Source organism: Cricetulus griseus, chromosome 2, assembly GCF_003668045.3.
Source record: "Cricetulus griseus strain 17A/GY chromosome 2, alternate assembly CriGri-PICRH-1.0, whole genome shotgun sequence".
NCBI classification, from domain to species: Eukaryota; Metazoa; Chordata; class Mammalia; order Rodentia; family Cricetidae; genus Cricetulus; species Cricetulus griseus.
Window position 1 is genome coordinate 439843984 of NC_048595.1, and position 17095 is coordinate 439861078.

The following is a 17095-nucleotide window of genomic DNA, read 5'->3' on the forward strand; positions in this document are numbered from 1 at the left end:
TCCATCAACATTTTGATGCCTTTTGTTACCATTGCTACCCACTTTTAGGGTGCTTATTTCTTCTTGGTGAACTAGCCATTTTATCCTTCAGTTGCACCCTCCTTTATCTCTGGGAACATTCTTCATTCTGAAGTCTAACAATTTGTTGTAATCTGCTATTTCATCTTAGTTTTAATTCTATTAATGGTATGTTTTTCCTGTTTGTTTTCTTATTCATTTAGTCTCTCTCTCTCCTCTCTCTCTCTCTCTCTCTCTCTCTCTCTCTCTCTCTCTCTCTCTGTGTGTGTGTGTGTGTGTGTTTGTGTGTGTGTTTGTGTGTGTGTATGTGTGTGTATACACTCATGGAAGTGTGTACACATGTGTCAGTGTGTGTGTGTGTGTGTGTGTGTGTGTGTGTATACACTCATGGATGTGTGTACACATGTGTCATGCATTGTGCATGTGAAGGTCAGAGCAATCCTTGTGGAACTGGCTCTCTCCTTCATCTTTACATGGGCTTTAGGAATCAGACTCAGATCATCAGGCTTTTGTGGTGAGTTTTCACCCACTGAGCAATCTCATTGACCATTTGTTTTCTTTTAACTTATTTATGTCTTTCTATTTAAAGTTGCTCTTTTATAGACAGTGTGTACTTGAATATTGCCTTTAACGAAAGATACAGTCTGATATATTTTATTTGCTTTTTATATGATAAAGTTCAGAGCATTTACCATTAGCATATTTACTGTTGAGTTTGCCACCTGCCTTCTTTCTAATCGTTTCTGTTGTTGCAAATGGTTTCTTTTCCTCTATTTCAATCTTCAACCTATGCTATGATTATTTTATTTGGATCCATATTAGCTTCACAACTGACTTAACTTGTTTGAGTGATTTTCCTATATTTTTTCAGTACACATCTTTGATTTTTTTACAATCTGGAAATGATCTTAAACACAACCTCTAAGACAGTGCTAAAGACCGGTAATCATGTTCTTCCAATTTCTCCTTTATACTCTTTTATTCTGCTGTCATACATTAAATTATACTTGTTACAAACTCCCTAAATACATTGTTCTTATTTTTACATTATAGCCAATTATCTTTTATGAAATTAAACTGTGTGAACCAATATATATCTTCCTTTATTGAAGAATTTCCTCAATTATTCCTTAACATTTTTGTCTGAAAAAAAAATCTTATTTGGACTTCAACTCCAAACATACTTTTGATGTTATGGAATCATTTGTCTTCATTATCTTTGGTGTCATTTGTCCTCTTTGTTGTGTAGCTCCTGGTGTCTGTAATAGTTCTTTCTCTCCTTTATTTCATGTGTTCCATTTCTATCTCATGTTAAGATTTTTATTTATTTTTTAATCTTTATTTTATATAAATTGGCGCTTTGACTATGGGTGATGGATCCCCTGGAACTGGAATTACAGACAGTTGTAAACTGCCATGTGGGTGTTGGGAATTGACCCTGGGTCCTCTGGAAGGGCAGTCAGTGCTCTTAACCACTGAGCCATCTCTCCAGCCCCTTTTATTTCTGTTTTTAACAGTTTGATTTGATATGTCTAGAGGTAGGAGTGTGCATGGTTTTGTAAAGTGACTTTTTCTTTTTCTTGATTGTGTGTTTTGTCTTTTTTTTTCCCCCTACATCTGTGGCTTGATGTCTTGTTTTAATGTCAGAGAATTCTTGGTATCTCTCCAATGGTTTACTTCCTACTTCTATGTCTTCTCCTTTGCACTTCAAACATACATGCCAGACAGATTTATTAAAGCCAGAGGTTGACATTTGGTATCTTCTTTAATTGCTCTCTACCTGGTTTTTTAAGACAGGTCTCTCATTGTACCCTTTGGCTGGACTGGCGGCCAGCTAGCTTCAGGGACCCTGAAGTTTCTGTCTTCCCAGTACTGGATTACAGAGCACATTGCTCTCCCTGCCTTTTTCAAACAACTCTTTTCATGTGTATGTGTGTGGTGCTGGTGCATGTATCAATGTGTGTTCTACGTGTGTTGGTGCACATGCATGTGAGCTTGTGCATGGATACTCACTCTTGTGTGAGGAGGTGTGAGGTCAATGTTGGGAATCTTCCTCAATCTCTCTCAACCTTGTTCATTGAAGCAGGGTTTCAGTCAAGCCCAGAGCTTGGTGATAAGGCTAGTGTCACTACCCAGCTTGCTCTGGGACTCCCTTGTGTGTGCTGCTGGGTCCACTCAGCATTTATGTGAGTTCTGGGGATTCAAAGCACGGTTCTCTTGTTGGTACCTCAAACATTTTAACCCCTGAGTGCTTTAACCTCTTGCTCCTGCCATCTTTTACATGGATGGTGGGGATCAAACTCATAGCTTTATGTTTGAGTGGCAAATACTATTTCCAACTGTCCTAGTCACCTTTCTGTTGTCATGTAAAACACGATGACCATGGCAACTTATTTAAAAAGCATTCAGTCCTTAGTTCCTGTTCTAGAGGGTCAGAGTCCTTGACTGGGAATGTGGCACCAGCAGGCAGGTGTGGAGGCTGGAGAAATATTTGAGAGTTTACATCTGATCCACATACATGATGGAGTGGGGGAGAGAGAGAGGCAGGAGCCTTTTAAAACCTCAAAGCCCCCCCCCCCAGTGACATGCCTCCTCCATTGAGGCCATACCTCCTAATCCTTCCCAAACACTTTCATCCACTGGGGAACAAGTATTCAAACATATGAGCATATGGGGACCATTCTCATTCTTAAATGGAAAAATCTAAATCTAATCTAAAATAAAATCTAAAAATAAATCTAAAAATAAAAATCTAATCCAGCTAAAGATGGATTTACTATGAAATCAATAAAGTTTAAACTTTAGAGACTCTCTTTTTGTGGGCTACTCTGTAGTATGTTGACTTGGTCCTAAATGTCACAGACATCTCAGTAGTAAGATGTTTTCACCTGTGATCAGTTAAGACAGTCAACTTCTTTCAATGTAGTTTCTTTCTGTCGTTATTCCCTGTACTGGGTGGCCTTTGGTTAGTTAGAACCACTGTTTGACGTCTAAGGAAAATAGCACCAAGAGGCTGTCTGGTCTGGTCCAGGTGGTATGTAAAGTAGTATAGTCACTTATACATGTATTTACATTTTTATCAGTCATTCCACTAAAGGAGGTCTTCTAAGAATAGTCCTGTTGCCCACTGCCCACGTTCATTCAGCCTTGTAAGGAGAGCCAGAGATTGCATTTGACACAGCATCTGAGAATTTAGGGGAAGAGAGGTGGAATATGGTTTGAAATTAGCCTGCAGAAAGTTCTTTCAATTATGAGAACTATAAAATGAAACACAGAGGAGTTGGTTCTCATCTTTGCCTTCTCAGAATGAAAATGTCTCTCCTGCTGGGAGTATACCTTAGACTTAAAAATTTTTTAATGAGAATTATGCAAAGTGGAATTTTTGGTGCCGACAATAAGATGGCAGAAAACCTGGCTTTAGTCTTAATTCCTGTGGGTGTTTTTCTGCTCAGCTGCTGCACCATGAAAGCCAGGGGAGACAGACAGTTCTGTATTTATCAGAGTTCAAATCCCATGTTTCTTCCATTTAGTTTTCTAGGTTAGGTCATCTTGTACTTTGTATTCCCTGCATGTTTTTGCAGCACCAGCTCCTAGATTTGTTTATAGGCTTACTCATTCACAAGGTTTTACTTTTACATTTGGCATCAACGTATTCCCACTTGCATTAGTGCCTCATTGTTTTCTGACTTAACATAACTGTCGGCCTCATTATTCCCCGCTCTCTGAATCTCAATGCAAGTGTTTGTCCTCCCAGCATAGTGCAGCAAGTGTAAGCAGGATTCTGGCCAGGGTGCCTGGTTTCAAAGTACCCACCCCTTTCATGTGGGCTTTTGAAGAACATTCCAGAGACAAACTATGGCATCAATTGTGAGCAATTCTCAGTGTATCAGTGAGCCTCATGATGCCTTTATTGACTGTTTTGTCTTAGGTAATATCATGGGTTTGGTTGATGGATCCCAAGGCAATTTGCTTCTATTGACTAATAACAGTAACACACCCATTGAGCAGACAACACTAAGCACTTTAGGTATTTTTCCATTCTCCCAATAAAGGAGGGAGGTGACTTGTGCTGAGCTCCCAATTCTGCAATCTGTAACAAAGTTATATTAGGGTTTCTATTGCTGTGAAGAGACACGATGACCATAGCAATTCTTATAAAGGAAAACACTTAATTGGGACTGACTTCCATTATCTTCATGGTGGGGAACATGGCAGCATGCTGGAAGACACTGTGTTGGAGAAGGCGCTGAGAGTTCTCCATCTGGATTGGCAGGCAGCAGGAAGCAAATGAGAAACACTTCCTCCAGCAATGCCACTTTTATTGCAACAAGACCACACCTACTAATAGTGCCACTCCCTGTGAAACTTTGGGGGCCATTTTCTTTCAAACAAACACACAAGGCTACTTTGGGCAATTTATCTGAGCCTCCGTGATGCCATTTGTAAAATGGGAATACTATAACCTTTGTAGAGTGATTGAGATCACACCAGCAAGGCAGTGTTTGGTATCAGCAAGCTGGTTGCTAAGGGAATGTTGATTCCCTAACCATGCAGGATTGGGGCTTGAGAAAGGCACCAGAGAGGGGCTGATTCCAAGTTACACAGCAATGATCTCAGCAGATGGCAAGCATGTGTCAAGCCAGTATGCAGGGAGGAAGGGAGGTGGCTTCAGGCACCTGACACTGAGTGGTGGTGTTGCACACCTTTAATCCCAGCACTCAGGAGACAGAGACAGGTGGATCTCTGTGAGTTCGAGGCCACCTTGATCTACAAAGTTACAAGAGAAACCCTGTCTCAAAAAAGCATTAAAAAAAATTTCCACCTAACATCTCATGTTCCTTTCTGAAGTCTGGAAAGAACTTTCAACTTATTTCAGAGAATAACTCTTTTGAGTCTAGCTTCATAGTCTCCAAAAAGCAAATGGAAACCAAATGAGAGTTAATTCAAATCTGAGGGCAGAAATTTCTAAATGCCTGCGGCGCAGGGACTTAGCTAAATTACTTTCCCTTTCTGCTGTTTGGAGGGCAGAACTCTTGCACTCCCCGTGCCTGCTTTTCATGTCCTTTCTCGGCTATTACTGCACACCTACTGTGTTGCCCGCAGAGCCTAATGGACCACTTTACCCCAGAGGGGTCTGACAGCATCACACTTCTTTGCCACAACCTTGAAATGACTGGGACCGGGAACGATTCTTGAATGCTTTGGCTGTCCTTTTTACAGGAGTATGAGGCTCTTACTAACCTTTCATACAGCTTTGAGGATCAGGGTGAGGAAATTTCCACACCACTGCTTTGGTTGCGTTCCCACCAACAGCTCATCTACTGAAGACAGAGATGCAGCTCTGAGTCCCATTTATGCTTCCGCGGAGGATGGGGCGAGTTATACATCTGTTTGGATGTCTCTTGTCCTTTAATAGAATACACATCACAGGGCAAGGAGAGTGTCTACTAAGGTCAGGGAGAGTTCAGTTGTGAAATCAGCATTCAGATGATTAGGTTTAGATACCCCATTGCTGGAGAAAGCCAGTAGCAAGAGACTTGCTTCATGGTTCATGGAGGTGATTAGACTTGATACGGGTGCAGACCATCTGAGACCTTATCACCACTCACCTACGCGGGTTTTATCTACGATTCTACCATTCTTTCTGTACTAGAAAGGTCGAGTACAGAATCGTCTCTCTCCTGCAGCCACACACAACACTTAAGAGTTTATGACCACAAGAAACACAAGTAAATAGTCCTCTCTCCCTTCTCCGTGGAAGGGGCAGAGCAATGGACAGCACTACAGCCAAAATGACAGTAGTAGGAGCAGTGTCACAAGTATCTTTGCGGTTGTTAAATCTATCTTTATTGTTACAGAAGATCAGGGGAAAAAAGCTCTGAAAAGTTGGCACAATGTTCATGAAGCAGACACGGCCATAGCACCGCAGAAGCCAAGTAAAGGGGCATGGGCTAGCTGGGCGATGGTGGGGTACGCTTTTAATCCCAGCACTTGGTGTTGGGAATCTCTGCCCCAGTTTCACTCCCCCATTCCAAATCCCAACCAGATGTTTAGCAGGGAAGTGGGCTTTGGCTCCACCTCTCTCTCCAGATCCTGCCTTCAGAAAGCCTGTCATCCTCCTCTCCTCTCCCGGAACTGCTCAAGACTGGGCCTACAGAGTAATTAAGCTCTGGTCCCTAGAGGTACCATGTGATTTCTTCTTCCCCCGAGATCACCCGGGAGTTGCTTTGCTCAGATTAAACCTTGTTTTATTAATTCGGCCGGACTTGTCTTATTGCATAGGTGGAGAAACCCACAAATCGGGGATTTTCAAAATACTTATCACTTGGGAAGCAGAGGCAGGTGGATCTCTGTGAGTTTGAGGCCAGCCTGGTCTATGGAGGTAGTTCTAGGACGGCCAAGGCTACACACACACACACACACACACACACACACACACACACACACACACACACACACACACGCGCGCGCGCGCGCTCACGCACACGCACACGCACACGCACACGCATAGGCACTTATGCACGGGCTACACATGAGGCACTCTAAGTGCCCCTACTTGGGATAACCCTTCTGATTTGGGATGAGAACACCCTCTCTCTCTTAGCTCTACACGTAAACATGGAAGCCTTTGCAAGCTATGTAAGAATGTGCTGTGATCATGAGTTCATTTCCCTGGAAGCAGTTAGTCTCGAATGTAACAAAAGACGTTTATTTGGGGGTGCCCCAGGGAAGGAAGGGATGAAAACGGCCTAGGCTGCTGCAATTCAGTACCCGGCCAGTAGGGGGCTCTGGAGCTATGTGAGTGTTCTTGCTTGGCTTTGGACCAAGATGGCGGGTGTCTGGATGCCTGCATGGACTTGTCTTCTGGTTCACACCATCTGAGGGCAATTTGTAGGCCAGGGGAATCTCTTGGGTGCAAGCAACCCCCAATGAGGCTGCACGGCCTGTAGTGTCTGTCCCCTCAGCAGCTAGGGCAAATTTCCACATATCAGGGCTTCCCATGAGACAGATACTTTTAAGGGCCATGGAAATGTTTTAACTAAAAATATATAATATATATATATTATATATATATTCTATTTTTAATTATTGAACATGTGTGGGGGGGTGTATATACGCCTAAGTGCCTGTGGAGGCCAGAGGCATGCCCCCTCCCTGCCCTCCCCAACTGGAGTTACAAGTGATTGTGATTGTGAGAGTCCAGTGTGGGTACTGGGGACTTAACTGGAGTCCTCTGCAATCTGGTGAGTTAACTGGAGTCCCCTGACTATCTCTCTAGCCTTAGTCACTTTAAAACTGAAAATAAAAATTGATTTGATACAGCTTGGATTAATTTAGTCCTCATACAGGCATAAAATTACAATTTTTATGTCTACCCCTCATTTTCTTTTTTAAGGAGGAAGGGGCCAATGAAGGCAATAATAACTATGAAAGTCACAGTGTAGTCCCCAGGAGTCCTTCATCAAAGGACAACACTCTTCAGAGTTGCTGAATTACACAGCTGCTTCTGGCACGTGGTTCTTCTATTAAAAAATGTTCCTCCTCGTCTTACTGTTTTACTATACCCTTTGATCTTTAATTTGAATTTGGCCAACTGCCCAACAGCCACTGTTGCATCTGAAGTATGTCTGTCCTGTATGTTCATCCTGTTCCATGCCTATGCATGTCTAGGGTTATGAACCATTGTCCTTGGCTTTCCAGTGCTAAACAGCCCTGCAATGTTCTACTTTGCCCTTTTCTGCTATTAGATTTGCTTTTATTTAATTATCAAGTGAAATACTGAAAAGTCAAGACTTGGTTTGGTATGAGTTTCTGTGTGTCCTTGTAAACACAGCTTCTACTCTTGATATATAAAGAAATTCTTGTGTATCAGCATCCACAGGCAAGCAGGTGGAAACCGTGAAAAATGCGAACAGGGAATTGACACAATAATCAAGGAGCGTGAAGTCAGTCAGGTAGTAGTTATCGAGTAATGTGTGTTACAATAGGTAGTTCTGGTTGGGGATATACTTCAGTAAGCCCTGGACTGGATCCTAGGCACTACATAAGCCACGTGTGGTTAAGTACACCCGTACTCTTAGCACTTGGGAGGTAGAGGCAGGAGAATCTAGAGTTCAAGGCCATTCTCTGCTATATAGCAGGTTAACAGGCCAGCCCAGGATACACAGACTCAGATTAAGGAAAGGGACACTTTTGTAATGATAAATCTTACAGCCAGCTGCCTGGGTTCTGCCACGGCTATAGGGCCCCCAAAATAACACAGAGAGACTTATATTAGGTACAATGCTGCTGGCCAATGACTAGGATTTCTTATATGCTAGCTCAGTCTTAATTATTAACCATAACTACTAATCTATATATTTTATAAAGACTTATCGAGGACGCCGGACATGTGTGTCCTGTCTTCCCGGCGATCACATGGTGACTCCTGTTCTTTACTACATTTCCCAGAATCCTCCTATACGACACATATGTGCAAAAGCTAGTTTCCTATTTAGCTCTGAAGTGTTGAAAAGTGAATCCCATGTCAGAAATCACATGATGACAGAGAGAGACCGAGTGTGTGAGAAGATACAGACCATCTGGATGGAGACGTGTGTCAAAAGTCCTGGTGGCCGGCAGTGCATTGACGCCGCTCTGACTACTGGGTGGTGCTATGAGCAGCACCCCCTTTACAGCAGGAAAGCCTCCCAGCACCGTGGGAGAAGAAAGTAGGGGGGCTTTTAGAAGAAGAGAGAGAGGGATACATGGTGGGGGATTTTGCTGAGTCATAAAGGGTAAAGTAGAGAATGTCCTGAAGTGGAAAGGTTTCTCAGAAGGATCGCACGCAGGAGCTAGAGAGAACCTGGTGAACTCATGGCCGGCAGAGAGTGGGCGCTATTGCTGGGAGCCTTTATCATTTATTACAGAAGTAGAAATTATGTTCTAGATACCAACCCACCATAATTAACTTCTGATGGAGAAAACTTGCCTTACAAGGTCTTCAAGGAATACAGACTCCAGAATATTGGTGCTGTGAATTTGGCTGTATAATCTTGATATATAGAATATTATATACTGGGTGCTTTATATTCTTAAATAGGCCCCGGGAAAGGAAATTCCTCCTCACCGGAGCATTGCAGCAGGGGCATCCCCACTTTCTTGCCCTGAGGCTGGAGGCAGCAAGTTGGGACTAAAACACCAGGCCGACCCCGCCCCCTGACAATGGGCGGGGCACACACAGTGAAGTGGTGATGCCTAACTCCCCACCTTTTTAATAAGTAACGGTGGGAATGAAGGGTTCAGGCAGACACCTAGGTAGCTCAAAGGGCCCTGTGTTGTGTGGCCATGTCATGGCAAAGTCACTTGTTACTGGGCTGTGTAGGGACTCTGCGCATGCATGAGCTCCCCCTTTTAAGCCTGAGCCCACATCCCTCTGCTCTCTCTTTTCTTTCCAGTTGGCCGACCACTCACATTCCGTCTTTCCTCTCTGCTCTGTTCTTGTCTCTCTCTCTCTCTCTCTCTCTCTCTCTCTCTCTCTCTCTCTCCCTTCGTCTCTCTCTCTCTCCCTCTTCTTCCTTTTCCTCTTCTACTCTTCTCTTACTCTTACGCCCTCAGCTCTTCATTCTTACCCTCTTCTGTCTCTCCATCTCATGCTCTCCCTCTCCCGCCCTGTAATTAACTCTATGGTTGATGTACTCTACAGTTCCTTCGCGCTGGTTTCCATCTCTCTCGGTTTATTTTTTTTCTAATTTTTAAAATTTTGCAAAATAACACAGCAGCCTGTGGATCTCACATTACATAGCCTGAGTTTTTCCCTTTGATAAAGCACCGAGAAGTGCCCTTTAATCAGTTAGCAGCACATTCTACAAGTCACGTCCCCTCTGAGACTTACTTAAGTTTGCCTGAATGTTTTACAAGTCACACCTCCCCTCTGAGACATGAGGCTTCCTGCTTTTGTCAAGACCCTATCTTCTTTCCTGGCTCTGAGAGACAGGCATACCCTATTGCCAGAATACTATTAATTGTCTGTGGGGTATATAAACTGAAAACCTTGTGGGATCGAGGAGAATTTTCAAGGAGGAAGAACTAAAGAGAACTTTGAGAGAGCTTTTAGAGAAAGAACTTTTGAGGACGGAACTTTTAAGGAGAAATCTTTTTTTTCCTTTTGGTTTTTCAAGACAGGGTTTCTCTGTATTACTTTGGAGCCTGTCCTGGAACTCACTCAGTAGACTAGGCTGGCCTTGAACTCACAGAGATTTGCCTGCCTCTGCCTCCCAAGTGCTGGGATTAAAGGCATGTGGCACCAATGCCTGGCTAAGGAGAAATCTTAAAGAGAGCCTTTTGAGAGAGAACTTTTGGGAAGAGCATTTTTGAAGAATAAAGAGCCATGAGAGAATGGTATGTGTATGAATGGATTCATTGGCCCTCAGATTTTTTGTTTTGTTTTGATTTTTGAGACAGGTTTTCTCTGTGTAGCTTTGGAACCTGTCCTGGAACTGGCTCTTGTAGACCAGGCTGGTCTCTAACTCACAGAGATCTGCCTGCCTCTGCCTCCCAAGTGCTGGGATTAAAGGCTCAAAACCACCTTCGCCTGGAGGCTCTCAAATCTTATTAGTCAGCCTCAACCCGTCTTCTATATGCCTCCTGACTCTCACTACTCTATAGTTGTTCTGCAGCCCTATCCCAGGACAATGTAGACAAATCAAGCAAATTTCCATTTGGCACATGCCACACAAGGTGGGTGGAGGCCGCATAGTGAGGACTCCTTGATATGCAACAGATGCTGAACTGGTGGGTCTCAGTGACTGCTGTCTGCAGTTTAGATGCACCTGGGAGACAGGTAATGCTGCTCTGATGGCTTGGCTATAGTCAAGTGTTCTACAGGGTGGTGTATTAATCAGGGTTCTACAGAGAAATGGCACCAATAGTCTATCTATCACCCATCCTTAATCCACTCATCTGTCTGTCTAGCCATTCACCCATCTACCTACCCATTTATCTATCCATCTGTCTGCCTATTTTCTACCTATCTATTTATTTGAGGAAAATTTATTAGAGTTGTTGAGATGTGCTCATGACTCTATAAGCTTCAGATCCTGGGTTCTTGAGCACTGCTTAGGAGTTTCAGAGCTGCAGACCAGGGAAAGCCAATGGTGGGGCTCTCAGTCCAGACTAGAGGCTTGTGGATCAGAGGGTTGGTGAGTGGGAGTCCAGGAGTGAAATTTAGCGAGGCTGAAATTCTGGCCTCAGAGCAAGAAGAGAAGGGTGTTCCAGAGGTGCGTGTGTACACACACACACACACACACACACACACACACACACACACACACACACACACACAGAGAGAGAGAGAGAGAGAGAGAGAGAGAGAGAGAGAGAGAGAGAGAGAGAGAGAGATCCTTTGGAAAGAAAACACCTCACAGACATAGAGCAAGAAGTAATGCATAATCAGCTCTCTAGATCTTTTTTTAAATTCATTTTCACTTTCAAAAGCATTTATTTTTATGTATATGAGCGTTTTGTCTGCATGTGTCTGTGCAGCATGCAGTTCCCATAGAGACCAGTGGCTGTGAGCTTCGTATGCATGCTGGGACTCAAAACCCAGGTCCTCTGGAAGAGCAACAAGTGCTCTTAACCACTGAGACATTTCCCCAGGCCCTCTAGCTCTTTTTTAATTCAATGTTGTTGGCACCTGAAATCAACCATCCCAGGTGGCTTGAGCTCTTTATAAAAATGATTTTAAAATTTTAATTATGTGCATGGTGTGTGTGTGTGTGTGTGTGTGTGTGTGTGTGTGTGTGTGTGTGTGTGTGTTGGTCTGCATGGGGTATATTACACACAAATGCATGTGCTCTTAGAAGTCGCATCTTTAGTCCTAATTGGGATCAACTGTAACTAGAATTATAGCCAGTTGTGAGCCACCAGAGGTGGACGCTGAGAACTGAACTCTGATCCTCTGCAAGAGCAGTACAAGCTCTTAAACGCCAAGGTACCTCTCTAGCCCCCTGGCCTGTTTGTTTTTATCTTACAAGTCACTGGTGTATGCAATTTGCAGTTCAGGTTGAGTATCACAGCATCAATGCATTTTCTATTTCACAGTGCAGAAATAGAAATACATCTTCATTGTATAGGTGAGGGTACAGGGTTCAGGGACTGATGCCAAGCAACTTGCCCAGGGTCACACAGACAAACTGCAATGCACCTGATCAGAACAGGGGCAGGCTGGCTTTAAGGCTGGTCTGTTTATACACTCTACATGCAATGCCAGATGCCTGGGCTTAATGCTATTTATTGTACCATTTGACAGAAATATGAGCCAATAAAAGGGCATCTTATATTCAAAAACACTTTATAGCAGACAAGGAACTATTTAAAGATGATAAATCGTTATTTCTAGTTTTACTACACTCCGTTTGCATCTATTCTACTGAAGGAAGAAATCTGAGACTTCATCAATTTTAGATGTTCATTTAAAAAAGAATCCAGCCTTTGATTCTGTTCTCTCTTTTTCTGAGGCAGGGTCTCATATAGCCCAGGTTAGTCTTAAACTTGCTATGTAGCCAAGGATAGCCGTGAACTTCTGAGCCTTTCTTGCCTCCATTTCCGAAGTTCTGGGATAATAGACATGCACCACCCTGCCTGGTTTCTATGGGGCTGGAGATCAAGAACTTCATGCATGCTAAGCAAGCATGAGTAATATCTCTAGTTCCAATTCTGTTATTATTCTAGGCAACTATTACCATTATCGTTACCAATTATATTCATCTGAAATGAAACTTCCCTTATTAGAAAGTTTGGGGAAGGAGTCTGGATAAAAATAATATCCTGTGATTTGAACCAATGAAACATGTCTAGGGTGCAGTTTTTCTCTACTACGGCAAGGTTTCTTTCTGGCTTGGGTAATATTTGTTAATTATAACATATATTGGAAGCCTTCTCTCTGTGCCTACCCTGGGAATCCCAGATTGTCCAAGATATTCCAGTCTTACTAGGAGTTACTAGAGGGGAGCCTGGTGCATGCTTCGGTAGTTAGTCTCCTAGTGATTCATGATCCAGAGAAGTGGAGGATGGGAAGGGACAGGAACCACCTGAGAAGGCTCTTCAAAACAGGATGTGCTTGAAATGGGCCCTTCAAGGCTGATGGAGGTTAGCCAGATCAAGAAAGTGGGAGAGAAAAATGCCAAGGAGAGAGAGAGCAAGCCAGCAATGTAGAAAACATGGGGGAAACAGGAGTGATGGAGAGCAAGCAGCCTGTTGTGAGGATCAGATTGAAGGGCAACTGGTCAACCACGGAGACTAAAGGGATTTTGTAAGGTGGTTTGGAATTGGGTTTGTTGACCCAGCCTTGAAAAAAGTTTTCCCAGTCTCTGAGCCCACGCGGTTATCTCATCTTAACATTAAAACCACTATCCCTAATGATGCTGATGCTACAGTGTCACTGAGACATCTTCTTCATTTTTGCAAAAATTTGTGTTCTGTATAGAGTGGTCATTTTTGTTATCATTAAACACGGAAAACCCGAAAACAGCACAAAGGTAGGAAGACTACAGTACAGCATGTGAACTTAGTGCTGGATCTGAGCTTTGAATTTGCTCCATGCCCAGGGGCTAAGCATTCTTCATTTGTTTTTGTGGTTAGATGTTATGAAAGAGTCTTTAGAGGGTCCAGTCTTGTAGGTGTGGGCAGGTCATCCAGTGAGTCAGGACAGTTTCTGTTGTGTCCTCTTCAGACCACCATAGATTCTCTTAAAAAGGAATCTTCAGTGGGATTGGAGGAGAAAAATGAAAAAAAAAATTGTAAAAATTCTCAGTGTAACTCTAGGGGGCAAAGGGTGGGGATAACTACAAGTTAAGAGTGGCAGTTTATGGTCCTGGAGAGATGGCTCGGTGGTTAAGAGCACTTTCTGGTCTTGCAAGAGGACTCAGGTTCAGTTCCTACATGGTGGTTTACAACTGCCTCTAACTCCAGTTCCAGGGAATCCAATGCTGTCTTCAAGCCTATTTGGGCATTGCATGCACATGGTGCACATATATACATGTAGCTAGGTACTCATACATATAAAATGAAAATAAATAAATGTTAGTATTTTTTTTAATGACACCTGGGAGGTGAAGGCAAAAGACTCAGAAGTTCAAAGTCATCGTTGGCTACTTAGTGAGTTCAAGGCCAGCCTGGGATCCATGAGACCCTATTTAAATATCTTTTTACCTTTTATTTTTATGGTTTTCCAAGACAGAGTTTCTCTGTGTAGCCCTGGCTGTCATTGAGCTCATTTTGTAGACTAGGATAGCTTCAAACTCATGGAGATCCACCTGCCTCTGCCTCCTAAGTGTTAGGATTAAAGGTGTGTGCCACTATGCCTGGACATGAGATCCTATCTTGATTTAAAAAATTTTTTTTTTGTGGTGATTTGAAAGAAAATGACCCCCAAAGGGGAGAGACTATTAGGCGGTGTGGCCTTGGAGTAGATATGGTCTCGTAGGAAGTGTGTCACTGTGGAGGCAGGCTTTGAGGTCTCATACATGCTCAAGCCTCACCCACTTCCTGCTGTGTGCAAGCTGTAGAGCTCTCAGCTGCCTCTCCAGCACAATGTCTGCCTGCATGGACCACCATAATGATAATGGACTGAATCTCTGAAACTGTAAGATGCCACCTCATTTCAATGTTTTCCTTGGTAAGAGTTGCCATGGTCATGGTGTCTCTTCACAGAAACAGAAACCCTAAGACAGAAATCATCTCAACTGCTGATTCTTTCTTTTCATGTTAGTCATAGGAGAAAAATAATCCAGACAGAAGCTATAGTCTGTCCCTTTAAAGAGCCTGTGTGGGCACCTAGTGCTAAGTGGTTCTCAGCATACAACTTCATAGGACTCAATAAATAATTGATATAAATTAATGGCCAATGAAAGGAGCATCCGCACTGATCTATAATTACTGGAAACAACCTCATACATTTTTCATGAAAGTGTCATTTCATTGCATTTTTTCCCTAAAATTCAGCGTATTTAGAATTTAATAGGCTTTCAATAATTGCTTTCAACTGTTCTTATTTGTGTAGCTTCCCTGTCAGTGTGGGCAGCTGAGAAACACAGGCTTCAACTGCTGTTCCTTGCTTCTGATTCTGCCTGACTTTCTAGCCTACATGATGACATTAATGAGAGTGATAGTGAAGGCCAGGATGCTCCACAGTGACACTTCAGCAGTTTGTCATCATGAGTAGAGTCACACAGTGCCAACACCTTAGCAGCGTGCAGGAACTGACAGCCATATTCCATATGTAGGCTGGCCTAAAAACAAGTTCAAGTTTACAGCCTGGCAGAGATGGATCTACCTGGGTGCAGCTTTCTCACGTGATTCCACAATGAAAGGGGCTCTCCGAGCAAGGACAGAGATTTCTCATACCCTGAATTCACATCGTCAGTGGAGCATTCAGAGAAAGAGCAAGGAGGGACAGACAAGCAAGGACAGCTGAGGAAGCAGCAGAACCACCATGTGGCTGTTTCTGCTCAGTAGACTGACTCACCACCAAGAGTGAGGTGTCTGGGGATCAGGCAAACTGTGGCTTCAGCTTTGGTTCTGATCCTCACTAGCAAACCTGAACACAGACGAGTTATTGCTTGCAAGTCATACAGTCATCACTTTGTACTTGTGACTCTGTATCCTCACCTGTGGCATGGAAGGGTACCCACTCTTACTGCGATTCAGAGAGTTACATGAACCGAAGTCTGAAGCTTTTTGTATCATTGTTAATCAAACTTTAAGATAAATTAACAACCTACACTGATAAGGGAAAGAAGTATCTTTCAGGTGTGTGTGTGCCCTTGGGCTCATAAATGTCACATGTGAATAACAATGAGGACATTCAACTTGATTATGAGTGAGAAGTAAATTCTATCTATCTATCTATCTATCTACCATCTATCTATCTACCTATCATCTATCATCATCATCTATCACCATCACCTATATATCTATGTATCTATCATCTATGTATGTATGTATGTATGTATGTATGTATGTATGTATGTATGTATGTATCTATCTATCTATCTATCTATCTATCTATCTATGTATCTTGTATTACTCCTTGGAAATAATAATTTCATACCAAAGTACTTTGCCTTTCCTGACTGTTACAAAAGTGGCCTCCTGGCCTTTGTATGTAACATAACCTCATTTTCCCCTTACTGTATCCTGCTGAGGCACAAAAGCCTGCCAAGGCCTCTGACTGATGCTTGGTTAAGTGGAAACTAACTCTATGTCCCACAGACCCTATAATTAAGAGTGTTATTTTCATCTCTTGGTTCGTATGTTGATGAGCACAGTTCACAAACACTTTCCATATGTACTCTTTGTGTGACACTGTACTAGGTATTGTGGGCATGAAGAATTGGTCTTCAAAGATCCCTTAATTAAATCACAATGAATTCTTTACTTATATCTACAATACTGTCCAAAATTAAGCATCTGCTGGGATAGGTATGAGAACCAGATGAAGCAAGAAGACTGTGCCCAGGAAGCTGGGGAGCTGAGGAACCAGCCAGAGACTCACAAGCAAAGTCAAGCTCAGTCCTGGCCTCATGAAACACATCTCTGGTTCAGCTCAGACCCTGGGTCCCAGCCATTTGATGACATCTCCAGGATGGCCCTGTGGTCACTGAATTACCATCAACACTAGCTAGTTAGAGTAGACACCCATGAGGTGATGTTAGGCTAAGCTGCTTGGGGCTTTTTGAAACCATGAGTGGAAACACATGTCTGAGAATAAGGCTCAGATAGAAAAGGTTGGAATAAAATGGACCAGAGCTGAGTTCTGGTAATGCCATCAGAACCCCAGTTGAGCTGATCCTGAGAGGCCCAGGATCAGCCCAGGCTGTGGTTTTCTGAGCCAGTGAGTCCTAAGATTTCTTAGTCTCATCTGTTTTGTTTGTTTGTTTAAACTTAGAAACTGATAAGCTCTCCTCTTAGAAAGATCTGGAAAATGCAATACTCCCAGTTCCTTAAACTCAATAGATCAGACTTAGACAGGCAAGCAAGATCTGGCAGCTTCTATGGCTGACTATCATTGGTGGGGCTCTGAGGTTGTAGTGGATTG